The sequence below is a fragment of the Myxocyprinus asiaticus genome, chromosome 22 (assembly GCF_019703515.2).
Source record: "Myxocyprinus asiaticus isolate MX2 ecotype Aquarium Trade chromosome 22, UBuf_Myxa_2, whole genome shotgun sequence".
NCBI classification, from domain to species: domain Eukaryota; kingdom Metazoa; phylum Chordata; class Actinopteri; order Cypriniformes; family Catostomidae; genus Myxocyprinus; species Myxocyprinus asiaticus.
The window spans coordinates 22,848,188-22,872,582 of NC_059365.1; the positions used below are offsets into that span (position 1 = coordinate 22,848,188).

The following is a 24,395-nucleotide window of genomic DNA, read 5'->3' on the forward strand; positions in this document are numbered from 1 at the left end:
TCTAACATGTGCTGAATAATGAAATGTTTGATATCACTAAAACAACCCACTGCCATTGTCACCAGGACTCCAGTCGCCGTTGATTGGTGGACTGTGATGTAAAACAGGAAATCACCTGGCAAATTCAGTTGCTCCACATTGGCATTAGGGCTGGGCGATATAAAAATATATATCTCGATATTTATGTATTTGCAATCTGAAATGCCTTATGAGTAGTTATAAAATGTTTAATGCAATAAGTAAATAGGCATGTTTTTCACTAAATGAACACAAGGAAGAATAATATTCAATCATTTTAATTTATGCACCAATACATTATTACAGAGTGATAAAAAGCAATATATACCTACATATATTTTTAGTAAAGTGATATTTGTAAATGAACAGGGTGTACAAAAAGTGCAACATCACTCATTTTTTTTAAAAACCCAATCAAGTTTATTATTTTTTATAATATAATACTGATTTATTAGTATTGTATTTGAATTGTTTTATACAGTAGTAATATATTTCTTTCATGTTCACTGCACTTTCACATAGAGCCTATACTTTGGCAGAAAACTAATAAAAGACTTGCAGCTTGACAGTTTTTTCTTTATTGCAAATCTAGGGAAAAGCTGAAATCTCCTTTTCTTTGATAATGTGTCGTGTTATTATATTTGAATAAGCTGTAGTGGTTACAAATGTTTGGAATTGCGCAAATGTGATTTTTTTATTTATTATTATTATTATTATTATTATTATTATTATTATTAATTGTGCAGCCCGGAAGGATCATGAAATTAGTCTAACACTCTGACATATGGTGGGGTAGCATCACGGGTGACCCAAATTCGAGTCTCAGCTCGAGGTCCTTTCCTTGTCCGATTCATCCTATTCTTTCCTGTTGTTTCCTGTCTCCTCCTTCATTATACTATTATCTGTACTATCTAATAAATTTGAAAAAACAAAAACAAAAAAAAAACAACAACATGCAACCATGCATAATCTTCCCAGCAGTGTAGCAGCTGCCATCATGTCATTTGTGTTATGTCAAGATGGACAGTTGGTGCTTTGGACTTAAATGGCAGCACCCATTCCCAAACCCCCCTTTTACCATTATGTCCAAATCCACTTGTTTTGGTAAGTGTGGGTACCAGGTGCAATGTAAAAGGCCCCCTGGGTCGATTTTGACATGGCACACTGTAGGGGGTTTCGTCTCCTCCGCTTCCATCCTTGTCAACTGCTTACTATAATCCAGATTATTTTCACATAGGAGCCCCTGCTGCTAACCATAATGTAGATCAGATTTCAACATGGCAGACTCAGTCACTCAAAGACTGATACAGCCGCACAGGTGCATAAGGCACTTGAAATGGATCCCAAATCGACACTTCTGTACTTCCCCTGCATTTAATGTAGATGTGCATTGCATTCCAGTACCGTGTGGTGTTGTTGTTTCTGAAGTTAATGCATGCATAACTTGGTTGCACTTCTGACTTAGGCTCTATTCCTCACTGCCAAACCTAAACTCAAACCCTTCATCCCAAGTTTTTGCATCTCAAAGAACATAGCTCATATCTTGAGCTCTCTTCATTATGTGTGCATCTCTCAAAACAACTGCCTTCTTTAATAGCAGGCAGACATCTTGCAGATTTGATTATATGTGCCCTCAGAAAAGAGGCAAGGACAAACACGCTTAAAATATCAACACTGTAGGAGGGGATGGGGAGATGAAGAGACACTTTTAAAGGATTAGTCCATTCCAAAAATAAAATTCTGTGCTATTTACTCATACTCATGTTGTTACAAACCCATATGGTGTTATTTTTTCAGTGGAACACTAAAGGACAATACAGCATTTTTCCATACAATGGTGGCTATTAAAAAAAAAAAAAATTATAAAAAAAAAAAAAAAAAAAAAAAAAAGAAAAAATTAAAAATTGTTTTTCCTTACCTGAATATAGCCCTGATTTATAAAGCATTTTGAAGATGTTCCAAAAGTTACGGAGCTATTTCTGTAAACCTTTTGTTTACGGAAACCTGAGCATAAAAAAAACAAAAACAAAGAAAAGTTGTCTGAAGTTGTTAATGTAGCAAGTAAAATAGTAGGTAAGATACAGAGGAAACTAAATGAGATATATATCAGGGTTTTTCCTGCATAGAGAATTATGAGGCGGCCGCCTCTGTCAAATTCTGTGCTGCCTTCGACTGTCGACGAAACTCAGGCAGGCAGTCACCTGCACAGATAGACCCCAAGTGGTGCTCAAGCACCCACCCTCTTTCACTAGATAAGTGCCCTTTTTACAAGTCATTCCTTATTTTTTATTTTATATTTTAGTTTTTATTTAAATTTGGCACTTGGCATCAATTCTCAATTAAATGTGTGTCCGACATCTGCATTTAAGTTGTAATTCTGCGAGACCACACAAGCCCCTACCCCTCCCCCTCTTTGACATTCTTTGTCACAGCCTCCACACAACATCGAAGTCTACCTGACCAGCCTTCATTTGTGACAGCCAGGTAAGGATAATGTTTGCCCTAAACTTCGACATTGCCACTGCTGTGAAATTAAACCACTATAAAAAAAATATCCATAGAGCCAGCAGAACTTAGGCAATAGCCCTCCATTAAGCTTAACAACAAGCAAGCTAATCAGGTGTTGACTCAAAATAGCATCGTGAATGGTCAGAAATGCCCCCAAAATTCAATATTTGAATTGCTCTTGTTTGAGCTGTTTTTTTATATTGATAACATAACATAGTCAATCCTCTGTGGTCACCGGAGGCGCCGGCACGATCACCGGACTTTTTCCCTGATAACAGCAGAAAGAAATACACCATCATTTTTGGTCATACAGATAAGAGTAAGACATCATTTGAAACTATAAAGGGTTAACTTTTATTTGTGTACACTCACAATAACAGCAAAACATTGTGATTTTGTCATATAAAGAAATCATACAGGATGTGCTTTCTGCTGTCTCGGTCTCCGTGAACTTCTGTCTGGAGCGCGTCACGAAAGTGAACGGAAACTCAGCATATACTTATCTCGCAGACATGAGAAATATGTCTAGAGAAAGCTTGAATTGTCTACTTTTAAATTAACCAATTTAAATCGAAAACAAATATTCTCTGATTGTGTAATCCGTATGAAACCAATGAGAGGCACAGTCTTTCCCGTTTCAGCTCATTATGGTTTTGGAAGAAGACACGCTGTGAATTTTACCTCAGAGGAGCGTGATCCAACACAGCCTTTCTAACACAAAAAGTGTCCCACAAAAGTTAATTTTGTGAGCGAAAACTGGAGTCTACAAAATCTATTATGTGTTTCATGGCCTTATTTCAGTGGCTTAAAAATTACTAACCACACATAATCTTGATTTTCTCAAAAATGCAAACATTTACATCTCATGTTTGGAGGCTCTTATGTTACGACACTGCTGAGTAAGTGATGCAGTTTATTTATTCTATATTTATTTATTTATTTATTTATTTTGTTAATTATTCATGCTTGACGTGATGACTGCAATCATGTCAACTGTATCTGGGCAAAATTTTGTATTGTTATCTCAAAGCAAGTTATGGCATTTGGAACCAAGGTAGCCTTTTTTATCAAAAGTCCAAAAAACACTCCAAACAAGTGATCTGAGGGTTTTACTGAACCTAAGAACTACTTACATTTGTAAATGCCACAATAAACCAGAAACATAATTACATAGAATAAGTAACAAGTAATACGATCCAGCACTGTTTCATTTGTACGCATGGTAAATCAAGACCTGTCAATCTAAGCGATCAGTCCAATCCATGCTGTAAAACAGTGGCCGATTGGTCTCTACACATCGTCCCTTCCCATCATACCCACCCACATACCTGAGATCAGAGATTATCTTATTATCAGTTTAAGAGGGTAATCAGGTTTGCTGTTTGTTAACTATGAATGAACACATTAACTGTTATGTTATATTTGATTAATCTAATGTTGAACAGGTTAGCTTTTTTAATTATATTTTATATAAAAAATTATATTTTTTAATGCTATAAATTGATAATTGTCATTTTCTTCAATCATCTAATTACTATAACAAATAAAATATGTTGCTTGTAAGTGTTCGCTTCAGCCAGTGGAAGGCATGGTACAAGTGTATGTGTGCATATGATCAGGATGGTACCACCTCTGCCTCATTTTGAGCCAGGAAAAACCCTGTAAAAAAAAAAAAAAAAAAATTTATATATATATATATATATATATATATATATATATATATATATATATATATATCCAGGGTTGTGTAGGGCTTTACCGGTTGTTTAGATCAGTGTTACTATCAGAAATAATTAATAATTATTTCTTTAGTTATTAATTAATATTTAAATTAATCAATTGAATATAACTCATTAAAACCTCATATGGGGCTCCAGTAAATGTAGTACGCTATGTTTAGGAGCAAGTTTGGTTATTAGCAATAATGAATAATTATCAAAGATAGTTATTAATTATTAAAATCAATAGAACATTGATGAGAATCAATGTTAGCTTTTTAAATCCTTTAAATCAACAGTTATCAAAGATAATCGTTAATTGTTAACATCGATGAAACATTAATTAAAATTAATACTAGCTTATTGATCATTCAAATTCAATCATCAAAGATAATTATCAATTATCAAAAATCAATAGAATATTAATAAGGATTAATATTGCCGAGGCACCACCCTGAAATCAGGGACTAATAACCGAATAGTAAAACTTCTCAATATTAGATTGTTTTCTTAGGAAAATCGACATCCAAAGAATATCGATTTTCGGGAGAAAAAATCAATGAATGAAGGTTTGAATCCGAGCACTGACATCCCGTCAGCATGACACAGGCGTATGCAAAACAAACCAAAACACTTCTCTTTGTAATATAAACAAAGTTTATTTATGCAGTAATATCAATTAATAATTAATACAATGCAGTCAATAAACTTCCGACTTACAACTACAAACTAAACAGTGATATGATTAGATATGGAAATCAAAATAATCCTATAACACATAAGGTGTGTGTGTGTGACAGTGTGTGTGTGTGTGTGTGTGTGTGTGTGTGTGTGTGTGATTAGTAAGAGAGAGAGAGAAAGATGATTAAGTGACAGCCCTAAAGCTGATTTCGCGATAGCGAGAGAGAAAGCAGCTGTGTTCATCACTCAGAGACGCGGTTTTACGAGCGGGGCTCATAAAAGTCCTGCGTTATTTGACTCTTTAATGGATGAACTCAGTTTCTGTCTCACCCGCGATGGCGAAATTGCACAATCCAGTTTGGTTGGACCACAATACAGCAAAACAAATTTGTGATAATTAATAACCTGAATATTAATAATGAGCGGACTTGGCGATCCGTAAACTGTACAAGCAAAAACCTTGAAACACAAGAATAACACGCTATAATATTCTATCTCTGCCCAGACGTAAACCTCTTACTTGTATCGCATGAGGACACAGGTAGAATGTGTTTTCCTCCGTCCTTTAACTTTGACCCGGTTCCTTGAGGCTCGGGTGATGACGGGAGGCCATTTCCTCGCTCTGTCGGCGAGTGGTACGGCTGTTGATTGTCGGCGGGCGGTACTGCTGTTGATTCTCGGCGGGCTGGCGGAGAACTCAGAAATGTCGAATTGATTGAAGATGGTAGAGAAATCTTTAATCTCTTCACTTCTGTAGGCAAACGGATGAAGATGCGAATTGCTCGGCGGTCTCCTTCGGATCCGTTAGAGTGTTTGGTTGAACACAGAGTAATGTCAACTCGTCCAGCAAGATGGAGATTGTATGGCTACAGTTTCAAGTCGGACATTACTTCCTTGTGCCATGAGGTTGCACCTGAGAGCAGCAAAAAGCTACGTCTATATTCGGTGAACTAAGTCGCTGGAAGCGAATTCTGGACGCATTTCAGAATTATTTCAACTCCTGATGATGTCATGTTTGAGGGACGTTCTGTTATGTGCCTCATCCAATAGGAGTTGAGAGCTCGATCCTTTAGTGAGCAAGGCTTCATGGATTTGTAGTCTGTTTTGGACTCCCTTTGTTTGATTTTGGCGCGATTTTTATCAGTAAAATTTACGACTTAGAAGGTGGGGGCTTGAGTTATGTTTTTATGACTGTGTTAGGCCTGCCTTTGTCTTCTATCTGAATACACGAGGCCCAACAGTTGGGAGGGTTACTTTTGAAATTTATTCCACTACAGATTACAGAATACATGCTGTAAAATGTAATTTGTAACGTATTCCATTAGATTACTCAAGGTCAGTAACGTATTCTAAATACTTTGGATTACTTCTTCAGCACTGGTAGATTTTTTACTTGTTTTCACTATAAAAACTCTGCCAGTACAGTAAGACAAAATACACATGTTAAAAATACATTCTCTGAAAAACCTAAATATCTTATGCAGTGTTGTTTCTAAAACAAGATTAATCAAATTGATCTTGTTTTAAGGATTTTTTGATATTTATACAGGAAAACAATACAAAAATTATTATCAAGAATATGATTTTTGCCCTAGTATCAAAGGTCTTACTAGAAAAAAAGAAATTATGATCCAACGTGAATTTTCTTGATAAAAAAATATGATCATGCTTGGTAACGTGCATGTAAAATGGCTAGAAATAGCATTTTAGCTTAGCGTAAAGCTGACAATTTACACAAGGTTTATTTCTATTTCTTCTGCTCGTATGAGTGTAACACATCATAAGAAAGTGTTTCACCGCTGTTCAAATGCACATTGGATCACATCATTTATATGTATAAATATTTTCCATCTGAAAGGACAAAATATTAATTGAAACAAATGACAATAAAATGCAAAGTAATCTCTTCAGTAATCAAAATAATTTTTGAATGTAACTGTATTCTAATTACCAATGATTTCAATTGTTACTGTAGTGGAATACAGTTACTTATATTTTGTATTTTAAATACGTAATCCCGTTATATGTATTCCGTTACTCCCCAACCCTGTATATATCCAAAGTAAAACAAAAGTTTTGGTCATTATAGAGGATCTTACCCATCCTCTATACAGTCACTTTCAGTTATTACCCTCAGGGAGGCGTTTTAGGCAACCGCGGGCTATCAAGAATATGTATCAGATGTAATTTGTGCCAAATACTGTCAGACTATTAAATACGTAGCTGTATATGTATGTAGATATATGTGTGGGTATTTGAATATGCCTGCAGAGGGTATACATTTAATTGATCATATTTAGGGGTTCAAGCCCAAAGGGCTAGAAACCGTATTGTTTTTGTCAGGATTTTTATTATTATTTTTCTGCCCTAAAACTGATCGTGCAAACCAAACCATAAGGCCTAGAGACCTCAAACTTTCAGGGATGGTAGTACTCTGGCTGGCTAGCCATATGCATGGAATCGGCCTGATCAGCCCATAAATCTTGAACCGTAAGGGCTAGAAACAAAATTATTATTATTTTTGATTCCTTGCATCATGACGCACCTTTTAAGCGCCAGCCGTTATTGGCTCCGCCCCCTCGTTTTCCCGCTATTGAAAACAATTAAAAAAAAATTCAAAACTAACTCATCCTAAGCCGTATGCCCGATCGGAACCAAACCAGTGTAGAAAGATTCAGCAGAGTCCCAATATGAAAAGTTATCAAAGGAATTTTGTAGTATCATCAAACGGTACGGCAAAATGTTCGAATTGGGTGTGGCCACTTTTAATAAAACGGTTATAACTTTTAAACGGATTGAGATATTATCACCAAATTTGGTACACTTATATATGGGGGGCATTCTGAGGACACACATTATGGTAGTGCATAATAATACAAAAAATCTAAAAATGGCTCTAACTATGGAACCGTTGGTCTGATTGACTTGAAATTTTGCATGCAATGTCTTTGTCCAAGATGCCATCAAGGTCTATGAGAATGGTCACATATCTTGAAAAACATGGCCACCATCTACCAATTCAGCAGCTTTTATATAGGGTTAAATAAGACTGATTGGAACGAAACATTTTAGACCTATTTTTCTCTTGGCCCCAGAGGTCTGTGCAAAAATTGGCCTTCGGGAGGCGCTATCACATTTTACATGCATGTATATCATTGTAGATACTGCTGTGTTTCACAAAGAAACACAATATTCATACCATATTGTAGATCACCTCATTTTTAACAACTTTGCCTCAAGTACCATTGGTGTGAAACAAAACATTCATTAAATACTTGAGATTATTAAAAAATTCATACTTTTTTTAACTAATCCTAGGCCATTCGCCCAATTTGAACCAAATCAGTGCAGAATGATTCAGCAGAGTCCCAGTATGAAAAGTTATCAAAGGAATTTTGAAATTTTTATTCATCGTCAAATGGTATATTAAAACGTACGTAGTGGGCTTGGCCTTTTTTACTAAAATGATTATAACTCTTGAATGGAATAAGATATTGTCACCAAATTTGGTACACACATGTATGGGGTCATTCTAAGGACACACACACACACACACAAAAAAAATCTAAAATCTAACTATGGAACCGTTGGTCCGATCAACTTGAAATTTTGCATGCAGTTTCTGTGTCAAAGGTGCCATCAAGGACTATGATGACAGTTGCATATCTTGAAAAACATGGCCGCCATCAACAAAATCAGTGCAGAAAGAATATCTGGAGTCCCATTATTAACAATTATCAAAAAAGTTTTAACTTTCGATACATCGTCGCAAAGCTACACCAAAACGTATGCAGCGGGCGTGGCCACTTTTACTTTTTTTTTACTAGGGTTATGGAATTAGATATGTTCACAAATTTTGAGACATTTTTGTGTGGAATCATTCTGAGGACACAAGAAAAAAATTTACCTTAAAGGCTTGAACCCCATTAATCGCTGCTTGCAGCTATATTTGTTTATGTTTTTTCTATGCTGTTTTATGTGATGTGTTGATGTTTATATTGTCTATGGTAAATCCGAAGACAAATTTCCACATTGTGGATAATAAAGTCACTGAACTGAACCTAACCCTTACATTTTTTTGTTGGCATAACCTAATGTAATCAGGTTGATTAAGTGATGTTAAATAAAATTTTTGACTTGAATTAAACCTGTTGTTTTAGATGTTACCACCTTTTTGAGACTGACAGATGTGGTCACTATGAATTATTGTTGTATGGAGAAGATCTGCTTGAAGATTCTTAAAAAAAATTAAAATAAATAAAATTGTGTTCCACAGTAAAATAACAGCATATTGATTTGGAATGACATTTGAGTAAATAATTACAGAATTTTCAATTTTGGGTGAATTATCCCTTCAAGGTTTGTTCTATTGGAGATAGATTTATTGCATACAAGCTAAAGATTCACATTCTCTGAACAGCAAACGAGTGTCTACAAAAGCCCTATGAAGATGTTTGTTTCTTCTAACAGAATGAGTAAGATGCAGCATAGTCAGCATCTGTCTTTTGTTGTCTGTCTATCTGAACACAATTCCGTTTCCTTAAATCGATGGTGGTCATAATGAGGTGTGTGTAGAAATGTGTGTGGTTGGCTGTCACAGTGGGCTTTCAAGAAAAGTCTGGCCTGGATGAGAGAGGATCAGCACAGGCAAAGAGATCATGCCACCGGACCGTACCTCTGATCTGATGCTTATCCGCCTGACAGTTCGACCCCAGTTCATCTCCAGTACCACAACTCCAATTACAGACCTCCGTAGGAGCACCACACAGTCCCCTCGGCTTCACATATCGAGCAAAACCAAAAAAAAACCTGCAGCAGTTTTATAACAACAGCTACATCGTGTTTTTTGATTCATGCAGTAACTTTTTGGAACATCTTAAAAAATGCTTTATAAGTCGAGGCTATTTGTAATGTTGTGCTATGAGAATTTTTTAGTGGTCTTCAGTACAGTGATTAATGCTGTGTAGGTTTTCTCTTGGGGTTTGTGTGCTATGAAACATACAGTATGTCTGCTTTGTTTATTGTATTCCCAATTCAGCTATGGATTGTTACGATAGGAGAGTCATTAGTGAGGCATTTATCATATTAAAATGGCATCTATGCCCTAGATACATTGCACATGAGAGTGATAATGTCAGATCTTCTCTCCGGTGCTCAGTTCTTAATGTCAAAGAAAATAGCAACCTGTTCAGCCTTGTGTTTGTCAAAAGTGAATGTTGTTGCAAGACACACTCTTTGAAGCACTGGGCTTATCATCATTAAGTTATTTTTACTTTTGTTTTTCTTTCAATGCTCTGAGGGCACACCGTTGCTCTGCAGTTTCCTTTTCATATGTGAATGGTTGCTTTTCCTGTAATTATGCATTGTTAGTCAATTTTGTTTGGGGCCTGATGTAAACAGTAGTTTTATTTGTCTTGCCACTATTATTGATTATATGAAATAGTTTGAGATTTGTAGAGCACAAAATGAAAATGCAACACAAATAGTAAAGTTGCTTAAATTTCTACTTAACATTTTTGCAAAACACAATCTTATCTGATCTTTTTTATCAGAAAGCATTTCTGTCATCATAAAACATATTATTTTTCAAAATTATTAATTAAATTATTTTTAAATAATGCAGATTAATTTTCAGAATATCTGCCCAACTAAACCAAAAGGAATATGCATGTATTACTACAGTGATGTTTTAAAACAACTGAACAATATGTCTGCAGGAGCTTTAAAACTAGTTCAATTGAGCAGAATATTTTCTGTTAATATTTCTTTGTTGTTGTTTCACACAAGCAACTTTCTGTGTATAGATTAAGCATAGCCAAGGACACACAAACAAATAGGATTTTTAATGTACAGTTGCCATTAAAGATTAAATTCAACAGAGAACTAAACACACAGCCCAGTTTATTTTGGGAAATTACCAGTGGTAGGGAGAATTGCACAGTAATTTCAAAAGCATGCTACATTATTTAAAGAAATATTCCGGGTTCAGTTCAAGTTAACCTCAATCGACCACATCTGTGGCATAATGTTGATTACCAAAAAAAAAAAAAAAAAAAAATGAGCAGGGCCAATTTTTGGAGGGTTTAAATGCAGAAATGTGAAGCTTATAATTTTATTAAAGCACTTGCATTAATTCTTCCCAGGGTCCGAAATTAACTTTTTAGCCCACCAGCCAAGGTGGCTGGTAGATGAAAATATTTACCAGCCAGTCAGATTTCTTACCGGCCAATTTCTTTTATTTATTTATTTATTTATTTATTTATTTATTTAATAAATTACACTTTATTAAAGTGGGTTTTACAGACACAAGATAAAAATAAACAATACTGTTAGCATGTTTAAAAGGGAACTGTTTTTTAAAGAATTATTTATTAAGTATTTATTTGCTAGAGAAGTCTTTTTCAGATTATTCACTTATTACAACAAAACTACATTTGTATTTTAAACTACATGTTGTCATATGAGCAACCAGTTTGTAACTCTCTTTAAGTACACATAACACAGTAACAGTTCTTGGTTTATTTGGAGTGAGTCAATTAATTCAGTCAGCCCCAACTGATTCACAAGTCTTTTTGATTCTCTAAAAAGAGCCAGCTCTTAGATTTACTGCTATCTAGGAAAACAAGTACTTCCTTTTCAGATACTGATACCTGTTTATTTTTTTTTCTGAAATCCATGTCAACAGTTTATTTCAATTTTATTATCAAAATGGTATCTAAATAAATGAATTAATTAAAACTTTAATCAAATGAAAATAGAATAATTCATTCTCAACATAATATTTTATTATTTTTTTCAAATGAAGTGTTTTTATTCAGAACCTCAAAACACAATCCAAAATACAACATTGGAGATATTTTTGTCAAATAAAGTGCTTGCATAACAGAGCATCACAAGTGAGAGATACTGCTTAAATATTATACAATTACTATTGATTTATTATTATTAGAAGTAGTAGCAGTATTACAGTGAAAGCCCTTTCCGTTGCTGTTTGTTTTAACAGAAGTTTTCACCGGTTTCAAGCCGGTCATTACGTGACAAAGTGATTATTAAACTGAAAAAAATAAAAAAATAAAATAATATATATATATATATTTTATTAAATATAAAGTCTGTATTAAGTGAATTAGTGCTCTGCTCACAGTAATCTGCTACAAACAGAATGCGTGTGTGTGAGCCAAGGAGCTCGTAAGAGCGTCAACTCAACACCGGCTCCACACATACAAGTACATGAGCGTGGTATCCCCACAGCTAACTGAGACCTTCGATGAGCAGCGGGACTAGCTAATGAAAGCCGTTCTATGTGAACACCTGCAACCTTACTGACTGCAGGCATACAGAACCCCCTTGTGAACAAACCTGGAACATTATTTTACAACCTGAAAAAAACTGATATAGAAAGAGTGGTGCATGACACCGCAAAATTCACCAGCCAAATGAAAATGTACCCGCATTTGGCACTTGGCGGGTGTTAATTTCGGACCCTGATTATTCTGTTAAAACTTGTGTATTATTTGAGCTGTATAGTTGTTTAAATCGTCATTTTTACAGTCGTTTTAGGGTTTGTTGAGATTATGTTGTCATGGCAACAAAGTTGCTAAATTGGCTATAACTTTACACAGAAATGGGTTGTAAGCATCATACTGAAATCATTTTAACATGCATATTGTTTATGTATTGTGGCTATACATTTGAAACAGTGAGTATTTTAACATTACAGATTGGCCCCATTCATTTCTATTGTAAGTGCCTCATGGAACCCAGATTTTTGCTTTTTATAAAGAATAGGAGGGGCAAGTCAAAATGTATTTTTGTGGTAATCAATATAATGCCACAAATGCTGTCGATTGAGCTTAACTTGTATTGAACCCAGAATATTCCTTTAAATAATTTTGAATGTTTTAAAAGATTTTATTTCAGAGCACTAGTATGGAAAGAAAAATCTACTTCATATTACCCACTACTTAATGTCAAATAAATGTCCCTGCATAGTCTAATACATGCTTTCATAGATCACAGTGCCATATTAGATGACATTTCACAGTAAATCACTAGTTATATGTCAAATGGATTTCAACTAGGTGTCACTGTGTTTGCATTAGTTGAGAGCTAAATTTAATGCAACGCCCTTGCATTAGCCATGAATATCTAAGATTAGACTGCGAAAGGGAAATGTGTACTGTAAAAATCCTGCTGTTAAATATTCATTTTGTTTGCAGTCTGATACATTGAGGTTATGGCCACATGTGTGCTTAACTGTCTCAGTGAAAATTGTAGGCAATGAAATTATGAAGGAGGTCAGTCAGTTTCAGTCTTTTGATGTATGATAATAACAGATATATTTCTGTGCATAAACAGACTCTGAGCTCATAGGGACACTTGCTGTGTGTCTTTGAAGTATCTGTCACACCTTGTTATAAGGACATACCAAACAAACAGGCTGGTATATTTCTATGTGTTAAAACTCACACTCTGGGAACTGATAAGCAACGGAAATGCAGCATTGCAGGGCTATAGTGTACTGTTGCACTGCCCTGTCCTGCCCTGCCCTGTAGGTCCAGGTATGGAAGACTATGATTTAACAAGGGGCCTGCATGAGGGCAGGTGTGGCAATGATGGATTGAAGTGCTTAGCAGAGCACAAGCAGCCGGGACAGAGAGTAATCAGTGTGTACAGAGCGCTGGTCAGAGTAAGCAGAACAGATATATCAAGCTGGAATGAACAACAAAGTCGAGCAGGGTCACATGCACGCAAATCCACATATATTTACAGATGACAGAGGTCTCCATACTCAAGCACTAACACAAAGGTAACATGATCTTCCTGCCCCTAGTGTTATATAAAGTTCTGCTGCCTGCGCAGGACTATTATTTGATTTATGACTTAGACCACAAGGTGAGGTGTGCAGCACTGTTTTTTGTTTTTTTTCATGGTCCTTAGATATGATGACTACATATATGCATAGTCTGCACCTGTTTGCCCAATTGTATTCATGAATTATTGCATGTTAGCATAGTAATTTGCATGATTTCTTTAAATAGGCATTTTTTTATTGTGCACCTTTAATGTCTTAGCTCATTTGCTATTTTGCACTTTAAATTTATAGTTAATGTAGAGTCAGGACATGGGGGTTGGGTGTGTGTGGTGGGGGGGGGGTTTCAAACGTGCGTTGTCTGCCTGAGCAGCACAGCTGCACAATACCATGACTCCCATATTGTCTCTGACATTCTTTAGATTATATGTAACTGCGTTTCTCTGAATTGTTTTGTGTTTTGCAGACATAATGCTTGAGTAACACCAGAATTGATGGCACATTAACGCAGAGAAAGATAGAAGTCATCTCATCTTAAAAGCCCATTATATTGCTTATGATGTTTTCACTATGAAAGCACCAATGAGTTTTAAGCATCCTTCAAAGCTAAAAAAGAATAATAATGCCACAGTATAAATGAGGCTGCCAAGGCATAACAAAAAAAGCATCCTAGTTGTAATTTATTCGATGTTTAAATACTTATTCCTGTCTAATTTTAATGTGAAGAGACAACTAAAAGTAATCCATTCGTAAGTTGAATTTCTGAAGAGTGTAAACACTGTGGCTCTAAGATGCTTTCAGAACACTGCTCTTTTTGTTTGTGTGGTCTGATATACAGTAGCAACTATTGGTTCAGACAATGGCGTGAGTTTGGGGATGGGACTACCTGTTTGTCCAAACATTTGAAGACAGTGAGTGGGGCAGAAGAGATGAAAGGGATGTTTGGTAAATCTGTTTGTAAACACTTCACCTTTAGCATGCATTTATGGATCAATATTTATAACATATGTATTTAGCTAGCTTTAAGAACAGTAAATGAAAATTATGTAAGAAATAATTGATGACGTGGTATAAGCGGAATAATTGACTTCAGCCTGTTGAATTATTTAAAAATACGCTGCACGTCATGGTGGCATTACCACCTCGGGGTGTGCATTATTTTTTCAATAATTCAACGGGCTGAAGTTAATTATTATGAAGTTAGCATACCTTAAGACATCATTCAGGGTTTTATATCAAGACATTTTCTGGTTTTCGTCCCTAAAATGCTCTTTTAAGTGGAACTTCTTTCTTCCACCATGGATTTAGCGTTTTGCTTTGATACAGCCTAAGCCTGCATTGCTAGTTCGAAAACGTCATTTTAGAACTAGCAAAAGATGATGTGATACTTTACAGCATTGAAGTAACAAGGTAGTGTGTATATTTGTGTGTGTGTGTGTGTGTGTGTGTGTGTGTGTGTGTGAGTGAGAGAAAGAGAGAAACTGAGAGAGATTTTGTGTGGAATTACCTGTGTATATTGCCTCTCTCTTCAGCAATAACATCGCTTCAGATTGCCAAAGTGTAAATTTAAGTATACTTCTCAGCAGCAGCAGCGGGTGTCGCCATTCTTGAATATAGCTTTTCCGTTGCTAAACAACTGTTTACAACCCCGTGTTGACATTGCTCCTGAGAATGTATGTGAGTGTATCCATGTGTGAGAGTTTGTTTGAGAGCAAATGTGTTCCACTATGGGAGGCTGATTTGGGCAAAATAGATTGAACTTGCACTTGCACAAATTAAAAGTTATTTCAGATAATACAGAAACTGTTGTATTAATCAAGTCACGGGGGTGCTTTGGAACCAAGCAAGGCTCTGTTTGTTGGTCGTGAATCGAGTCTCTGTGTGTGTGTGTGTGTGTGTGTGTGTGTGTGTGTGTATGTGTGTGTGTGTGAGTGTCAGCATGTGTGAGTGTGGGAGAGATGAGAGCGCGAGAGAGAGAGAGAGCGTTAGGGCGCTTTTCAACTGAAATGTATATACATTTAGGATATTATAAACATTGTTTTTCATTCTTATCCAGTGTCTTTGTTTATTTTGTTATTTTGCTCTTTGAAATAATTGAGAATTTTAGCGAAGTGATATGGAACCCTTATGCGGTCAAGACCTGGAAATACTTCATAGTTGCGTTTACAGGAAAATAATTGCACATCTTAGAACATCTGTAATCCAATCAAAATCAAGCATTCAACAGACTCATGGCATAAGTCTCTCTCGTTTTCTATCAGTGGGCCTTTTTGTAACAAACACCCCTTTACATGAAAATAACAGAAAATAAAGAAAGAAAAAATATCAATTTCTTGCTCTAACAGTGGAAGTTACTTAATCTGTTTAAAATAACATGGATAATTGAAGTGTTTTTGAGGTTGATACTTTTCTCGCTAAATGATTAGCCACTCAACATGATCAGGCTAATCTTGGATGTGTCAGCCTCTGCAGCGATTGAACGCTTGCTCACCCTGACCCATTTCCATTGAATTAATCCCACCCATAGTAAGGGGGGAAAAAACACTCTTTGATCTTCTAATGAAGGGGACAATCATTACGATATTTCTGTTCTGATATTGTCTGCTCACTGTGGTGAGCCAGTGAGCTCTCACCAAGGAATTCCTGGAATAGGGTAAAGTAGTTTGAATAATTAGGCCTTGCTTTCAAAATCTCCATCTCCTCCTCCGTCCTGCTCCCTCCTTTTACAGTCATCCATTACTCAACCCTGGCATTGGCTATTACTATGCTTGTTCACTTTGCACAGTGGCGCTTCGAAAAAAGTCGGCTAGTCTGCTTTGATCCTTTTTTTTTTTTCTTCCAAAAGGATAAGAGCACCCTTCTACATATAACCTGATAGTTGATGCGTTTGAGCGCATGCGCACATCTGCATGCTTGTGTGGTGCAGCGCTTGTGTGTTTTTTTTTTAGGGATTAGAGAGGGGGTTAAAGGCCAGTTCAGCAGTGGAGTATTTTAGATTGGGCTGCTGTGGAGCTATTTCCAGCTTGCTCTGCTGGAGGATGACTAGAAGAAGCACCGGATTCATTATTCAGAAGGCAGCAGAGTAGTACACAGCAGAGCGGTCTGTCAGACCATGATTATCTTTGTGCGTTCCTCTGGCATGCGAGGAGAGCTCAATGTTTGAGTCTTTACCCTGAGACGTGAAACCAGCCTGGCTGAAAGCACGGTTATAGAGACCGTCTGAAAGTTTTCAGGTAGTCCAAGATTTGTAAAGTGCAAGATCATGGAATTCAGGCTTAGGTTGTCATTGATGGTTGATAAAGTGGGGTGTATTTTATATTTAAAAAAGAATCAAAGGCTGTGGCCACATTTAGCAATTGTTTAATAGCAGTGTAGCTTTTTTTTTTTTTGGATGCATGTGGTGTGAAAAACATGCCTTTTTTTTTTTTTTTTCTCTTAGAGGTTAATGCAGATGTCATTTAATGAATGTGATTATAAGCTTAATAATTAACACATTTTACTCCATTGATGCTATTTGTGACATTTACATTTCTGTGTAAGCAGGAATGTTAGGTGGCTGAATGCATACCTTATGAAGCAGAGAGGATAATGAATTAGGCGCACATTGGAGTGCAAAAAGCTCTATCAATACTAACTCAATTTAAAGACTCAAGAGTCAGTGGAACTAAAAGAGCTAATGATGTTTAAGGGAGGACGAAACTGTTTCTTAAGGCCAGGCGGACAGCAGAATCTCCATTCCTCCAGACCAGACACAACAATACACCTTAACATTCGGGTCATTCAATTTCCCACTCCGCTCTTCAAAGTGGCCCAAGTGATTTGTTTTCAGTGTGTATTTAAGAAGAAGCCTCAATCTTCCCCTGAGAGGTTTAGCATTTAAATTGGATGATCCAAGCACATTTTACCACAGCTGTTTTTGAAGCATTATGCTGATGAAAAATCAAAGGTAACGTGTGCAAATGCGTGACCTTTCCCCAGATGAATAGCACAGACGGTCTGAGGAGCTTGTTTTTTGCTGACATCCATCTTTCTTTTTTACAGTTTTGTAACACTTGACCTGGTGTGACGAAACATTACAAATTATTTTGAGACAAAATTTACTTGACAGAACAGTTTCGGAGAGCTACTATCAACGGCTGATTTACACACATTCATAATTATATAAATTTTTACATGGGGGCACATTGCTGGCAGTCTTCGTGAGTGTTTTATGTGTGTGTGTGTTACGTTGTTGGATGTAGTTAATTCTATTAACAATTTGCACTATACCTTTTTTATTTGAATGCTACAGGCTTCATTGAAATGTTTAAATATCTCAGGTGGACCCTAAATCATCTTTGCTCTCTGTTCCCTACAGTGTGCGTGTTTATATGCATAATCATACACTGACTATAGGGGTAAGGTCATAAACGGTTTAAGCAAAAACCAATTGGCATACATAGATTTTTGCACATTACACCAATTCTGTTCTGTATGTAAACACCTTTATCGTAGATTTGTGTGCATTCTTGTTTATGTTTTGACATCAAATGCAGAGAATCACCCGATGATTTCAAATTTCATGTAAATATAGTTTTCTTACATTTGAATTAAGTCCTAAGATCAATTCAAGTAAAGCTACAAATGTTTTTGAGCTGTCGGCCCACCGAAGCTGGGGTCCAGCGCTTGATACACTTTAAACACATTTGCGCGGTGCAGTTGAAGCCTGTTTTTCACGTAAATGTGGAGAAAACAGGGCCGTAGATTCTGGGGGAGATGGGGGAGGTACCACAGTCTATCCCATGCTATTTGCACTCCAGACATGGGATAGTACAGAGCTGATCATTTGATATCGCTGCGGCTTCCCTTGATGATCACAAGGCTTACCTTGATATCGTGGCACAGACTTCTAAGCTTAAGACCTATTTAAATTCTAATAATTTCTAGTTTAAAGTGCTATCGAGGAAGTCAAATCTCTCAAACAGCTTGACAGCCCAGACATTTATTCAGCACTGACGAGGAAAAAAAATAACACTCTGCATATGCCTATATATATATATATATATATATATATATATATATATATATATATATATATATATATATATATATATATATATATTTTTTTTTTTTTTCTTTTTTTTTTTTTAATTACACATCATCATTCTTGCTTACATTTATCACAATTTTACAGTATTGACAGTAACTATGTTATTTTGACAGAAATATTATAGTTTTAAATCATTTGTTATACATTTTTACTACAACTGTGGCAGGTTTTAGAAAAAGACTATTGACCTTGACCTAACCACAGTAATGAATAATTAGCCTAAATCGTTAATAGCCTGATGAAAGAAGTGTTATGGAGTGGGAAACAACCTATATCCCAAGTCAGTAAAGTGCTCTACAGTACAGTCAAAATATAATAACTAGTCCTATAGAAATAAGTTGTTAATTAAATTTAATTTGAATAGTATCTTAAATAAAAAATTGTTGAATTCAAAAGGTAAGATTATGCAAATTGTACAATTATGCATGTAAACAATTAACATATATATATATATATATATATATATATATATATATATATATATATATATATATATATATATATATATATTCAATAAAATATCTACAATGTGTCATATATTATATTAAGACATTATATATATTGATGGAATACATGGAATTTGTGCATTTTAAAAAAGCTAAAATGTGACCAAAATGATGAAAGACTAATGATGAAATAAAATTTGTAAATTAATAATTTAATAATGTACCAAGTTTAAAGAATTTCTTTAATAGGACAGCAAAATGGACTTTGGAACGGAAATATACCCATATGAATCTAATCTAATCGAAATCATAATCAAATTGAATCGAATCGAGAGCTTGTGAATCGGAATCGAATCACATCATGGAATCTTTATCAATACCCAGCCCTAATTTTGATTTTGTGATTTAAGCCATGTCAGCTTCCATGGCTATTTTCATGGTGAAAAACAAGTTAAAATACAATAAAAGGCGATTTTTATATATATTATATATATATATATATATATATATATATATATATATATATATATATATATATATATATAGTTATCAATGTATTAGTGTGCATGTAAACACATTCAGTAATAGATTAATCAATTCTTAGGCTAGTAACATGCAAAATTAAAAAGAATGACTGATGCTCTTTTCAAATGCTAAGGAACTATCATGGGAAGCAGTGCTGAAATGTAGTTATACAATACAATTATTAACAACAGTTTGCTAGAGACCAGCTTCCAACCATGTTAAATTAGCTCATTAAATGTCTTCAGTGAATGTTCAATCGAATAAAGAAATAAAGAAATATAAATATATTTATAAATAATAGATAATCATATAATAATAATAATATTATTATTATTATAATTATTATTATAATTATTAATAATAATAATATAAATAATAACTTTTTATTATAGAAATAAAAATCATAATTTATTATGATTTTGAAGATACTTGCTTTTTAGGAAGATAATCAAAATTGATGATTGACAAGAGCTGAATGAAACATTGGCTCTCAGCAGCAACACAGCAGATGTGGTGTGGATGTGATATGTCTTTACTGGAGTCTTGGTGAAGTTTTACACTGGTAACAGATTGCTGATGTCAGTTTCATACAGAATGGCTTAAGGGCAATCGCAACACAGGAGAAATATCTCCTTTTAGCCTACAGTTTTTGCCTGGGAGAATATTTTGAGCAGTTTATTTCAAATGTTTTGGACAAAATACTAACATTAATGTAGGCCAAGCTCTATCTCTTGTGCATATTCAGATCATCAAATTGAAGAAAAACACCAAGAGGGAATGAAATATTTCTCTGTTAGGTTTTAGTCCCAGGGAACACTTTCAGCTCTGCGCCTGTGTGACATTGATTAAATGCTTGTGCTCTGCTTTAACGCTGGACCCTGAATGCCTCCTGAATAGCCTGTCATGGCAGGTAGACAAGTTTCACCATTATGGTAGATTTATAGTCTTAAACTGCCAACTCCTCCACAACTCTTATTCACATAGTGGGTGGGCCTGCCCCACTGCTACGTCTTGAATATAAGTTGAATTCAGAGCAAAGGACTAAAAGGCATGAATGTCTGTCAATTTGCAATATTCTCTTTTAATGATTCCTTTTATCATAACATTAATTCTCTTCTGATGTTTTTTTTATTTTATTTTTTTTATCATAACCTATTTGTTATGTGGCAATTCAATTTACGAATGCCTCTCACCATAATGATGACATACTGAAACTAATTCAGCAAACCAGAGACACTTGAAACCTTAAATCCATGTGAGTGTATCTTTCTTGTTTTAATTAAATGTGGCTGTTATAAACTCACTGGCATATAATGTAGTGTGTATAAATTTTATTCAGTCTGACTGAATAAATAAAAGAGGCTATAGAAACAAATTCATTCATTGTTTTTACACATTTCACCTTCATTGTTTTGTTGTTTGTTAAAGATTTCGTAGTGGCTCATAAAGAGATTGAGCTGGAAAATAATTGTAAAATACAATTAAAGTCCACTGGTAACTGCTGTATTATTCCATGCTCCAGATAGTTATTCCTGCTGTGACATTTTCTCTCAAGTGACTGGACATGAGACAGACTGGCAAAGTCAATGGATAGAGGGCTAAACAAAGATGTCTAAATAAAGGGTATAGCGCAGAACAGTCAAGAATGGTACAAAAGTGTTATCTGTTTTTTAAAAAATTTGAATAAGTGCAACTGTTTATCAAGGCATTTTAAACAAAATTATACTGTGACCTGAGGAGACATTCAAAAAATTATAATTTGGTAAACCATAATTATTGTCTTCAAATATGCCTGTATGTTGCAATGTGTATTTTTTACTGAGACAAAGAGTTAAAGGATGAGAAAGTTTACAATTGCTCTTCCCCCCCGCCCCCTCCAGTCATGACTGTACTTTATAGTTTGTGTTTTTATTGTACAATATTAAAGAGATTTTATGTTTTCATTTTTGCATCATTTTATGCAAAAATTGAATAATTTATTAGCTGCTTTCAGAGATGCACAGAATATTGTGTGAATTTTGTGTTGTCGGTTTGGTTTGTGAAATCAGTCCTGTCTTTAACACACAATTAATGTATCCCATTTTTTTTAAAGTGATTTACAATGTATAATATCAAACTTTTTTTTTCTGGTACTATGTAGTACTATTTAGATCAAAATGACAGTTTATTATGTAGGCTATTCTTGTGATAGGCAGAGATATTTATTTCATTTTTTATTTCTTTATGATAAATGATGGATGTTCCTGTGAGAACAGCAAATTAAAGTACTCAAGAGTTTTTGCTGTAATGGTGATTTTTGCCACATTGTGACCTTCATTAAAGTCATAGGCTAATTGTATAATATATATACTGTATGTGTGTGTGTGTGTATATATATATATATATTTATGTATACACTACCGGTCAAAAGTTTTGAAACACTTGACTGAAATGTTTCTCATGATCTTAAAAGCTTTTGATCTGAAGGCGTATGCTTAAATGTTTGAAATTAGTTTTGTACACAAAAATATAATTGTGCCACCATATTAATTTATTTCATTATAAAACTAAAATGTAATAATAAAAAAAAAAAGTTTTTGAAATTGATGACTTGGACCAAATAATAAAGAAAAGCAGCCAATAAGTGCCCAACATAGATGGGAACTCCTATAATACTGTTTAAAATATATCCCAGGGTGATACCTCAAGAAGTTGGTTGAGAAAATGTCAAGAGTACATGTCTGCAAATTCTAGGCAAAGGGTGACTACTGTGAAGATGCTAAAATATAACACAATTTTGATTTATTTGGGATTTTGTTTAGTCACAACATAATTCCCATAGTTCTATTTATGTTATTATTCTAAAATGTGAAAAAATATATAATAAAGAATGAGTAAGTTTCAAAACATGTGACCGGTAGTGTGTGTGTGTGTCTATATATATATATATATATATATATATATATATATATATATATATATATATATAGTATATTTACTGGTCTTACTAGTACTGGAGATAATTGTACTATGATTGATATTTGGCAAACAGCAAAGATAGCTATTTGAGCTGAAAATATACTTTATCCTTTGTTCCACCCAAAAAAAAAAAAAAAACATCTTATCAAAACTACTCTAATCTATTAACAAGTGTTGGATCACATATCAATCAATAGGCATAGAGTAGATATGTTTCCAAAAGATCACACGGGATGTAAATTATATTTATGCTTGTCTGCTATTGCTGCAATCATTAGTTTGTCTCAGTGTAGGTTAATCCAATATTTTTCTTATTTGTGTCCTCTCTAGCTCACAGCCATGGGTAAGGAAAATGTAGATGACCCCTTAAGCAGTGTTTCATAGACAAACATTAGCAGTAGCATTAAGAGTGAAATTGGGATGTCGTTTCAGCTGCTGCATCTAATATTAATCAAAATGGCCCACTGGAGCATCTTGTTAAATCTGAGTAGAACAACTTGACTTTGAGAAATTTCATGTTGGCACTATCCATCTTGCCAGATTGCAAATCAAAACTTTATGAAAATCACATTTCCATCCTTAGCCGGTTCATCTTTATGAAGGATTTGCAAGGGCCAGGGAAAGTTATTTTAAAGCTATGCACAAACCTACACAGAATAGAAATGTTAAGTGAGGGAAATCTGTGTACAGCATGTGTACGTCCAATCAAGAGGGACATAATTATATTTTACTGCTTAGGGAGTGTGATTAAAAGAAGCTGATTGCCTCAGATCTCAATGGAAAGCCTGTTGAACACTTTAACATTCTGCTCATGCTGTGTGTAATCATATGTTAGTATGTGGAGTCTAGCAGTGCTCAAATTGAATCAGAGCGGTGTGTCTTTATCTAGATTGAAGGAAATAATTTGTTACAATTTTCCATTAAATTGCATTCAGAAAGGTATGAGTTACCTTAAGGGCACATTTAATGCAAATTGTGGTGCCTCAAAAAGTCCACTGTCTCTGAAGATTTCTGGCTTTTTTATTTCCTACCCCTGTCTTGGGTTTTTGATGTAGTTGTGTATGCAAACAACATAAAATTGTAATGGTGTTCATTCGCTATATCTGTGCTTGACACGACATCACCATCTTTGCACCGGGTGACCTCTTTGTGTCAGGAGCACAGAGTAGTGTTTGTACCACGTTTCGTTTCTAACACTTTATCTAATGCACCTGTCACAGAGGCCTATTTCAATGCTGTCATGAATGTATCGAGACACCTGTCATAATGATTCCTGTTCTTTCCTCACTTCAACCTCTTCTATGTAACACAAAATCAGTTGGTCTTTCATAGTTCTTGAAAAAGATGTTGATGGTTCTTTGAAGTACATGACCACGCATGTGTGTGAGCTTTTGTTTTTACTTTTTTTAAGGCTAAAGGGTAGAGATGCTTCAATTGATTGGGCATTGAATTATTGTCTTACATCTGTGAATGGAGATCAGCCAGTCATACTTTATTTTAGGAATATTCAGGGACAAGAATTCTGAAGACGTTCCAGTGCCAGTTCTTTTTTTAAAAATATCAAATTATCATGATAACTGTAATAACAGTTTATTCTGTAATAACAACACTGAGATATCTTCTTGCAAAAGCTTCATTAT

At 34.8% G+C, this 24,395-nt stretch overlaps 1 protein-coding gene across 1 annotated transcript in view; it reads left to right on the forward strand.

Annotated features, from left to right (window-relative positions):
- LOC127412901 (teneurin-3-like) overlaps positions 1–24,395 on the forward strand; it is a 203,018-nt gene that overhangs the window by 87,257 nt on the left and 91,366 nt on the right. The gene's annotated exons all lie outside the window — the stretch shown is intronic.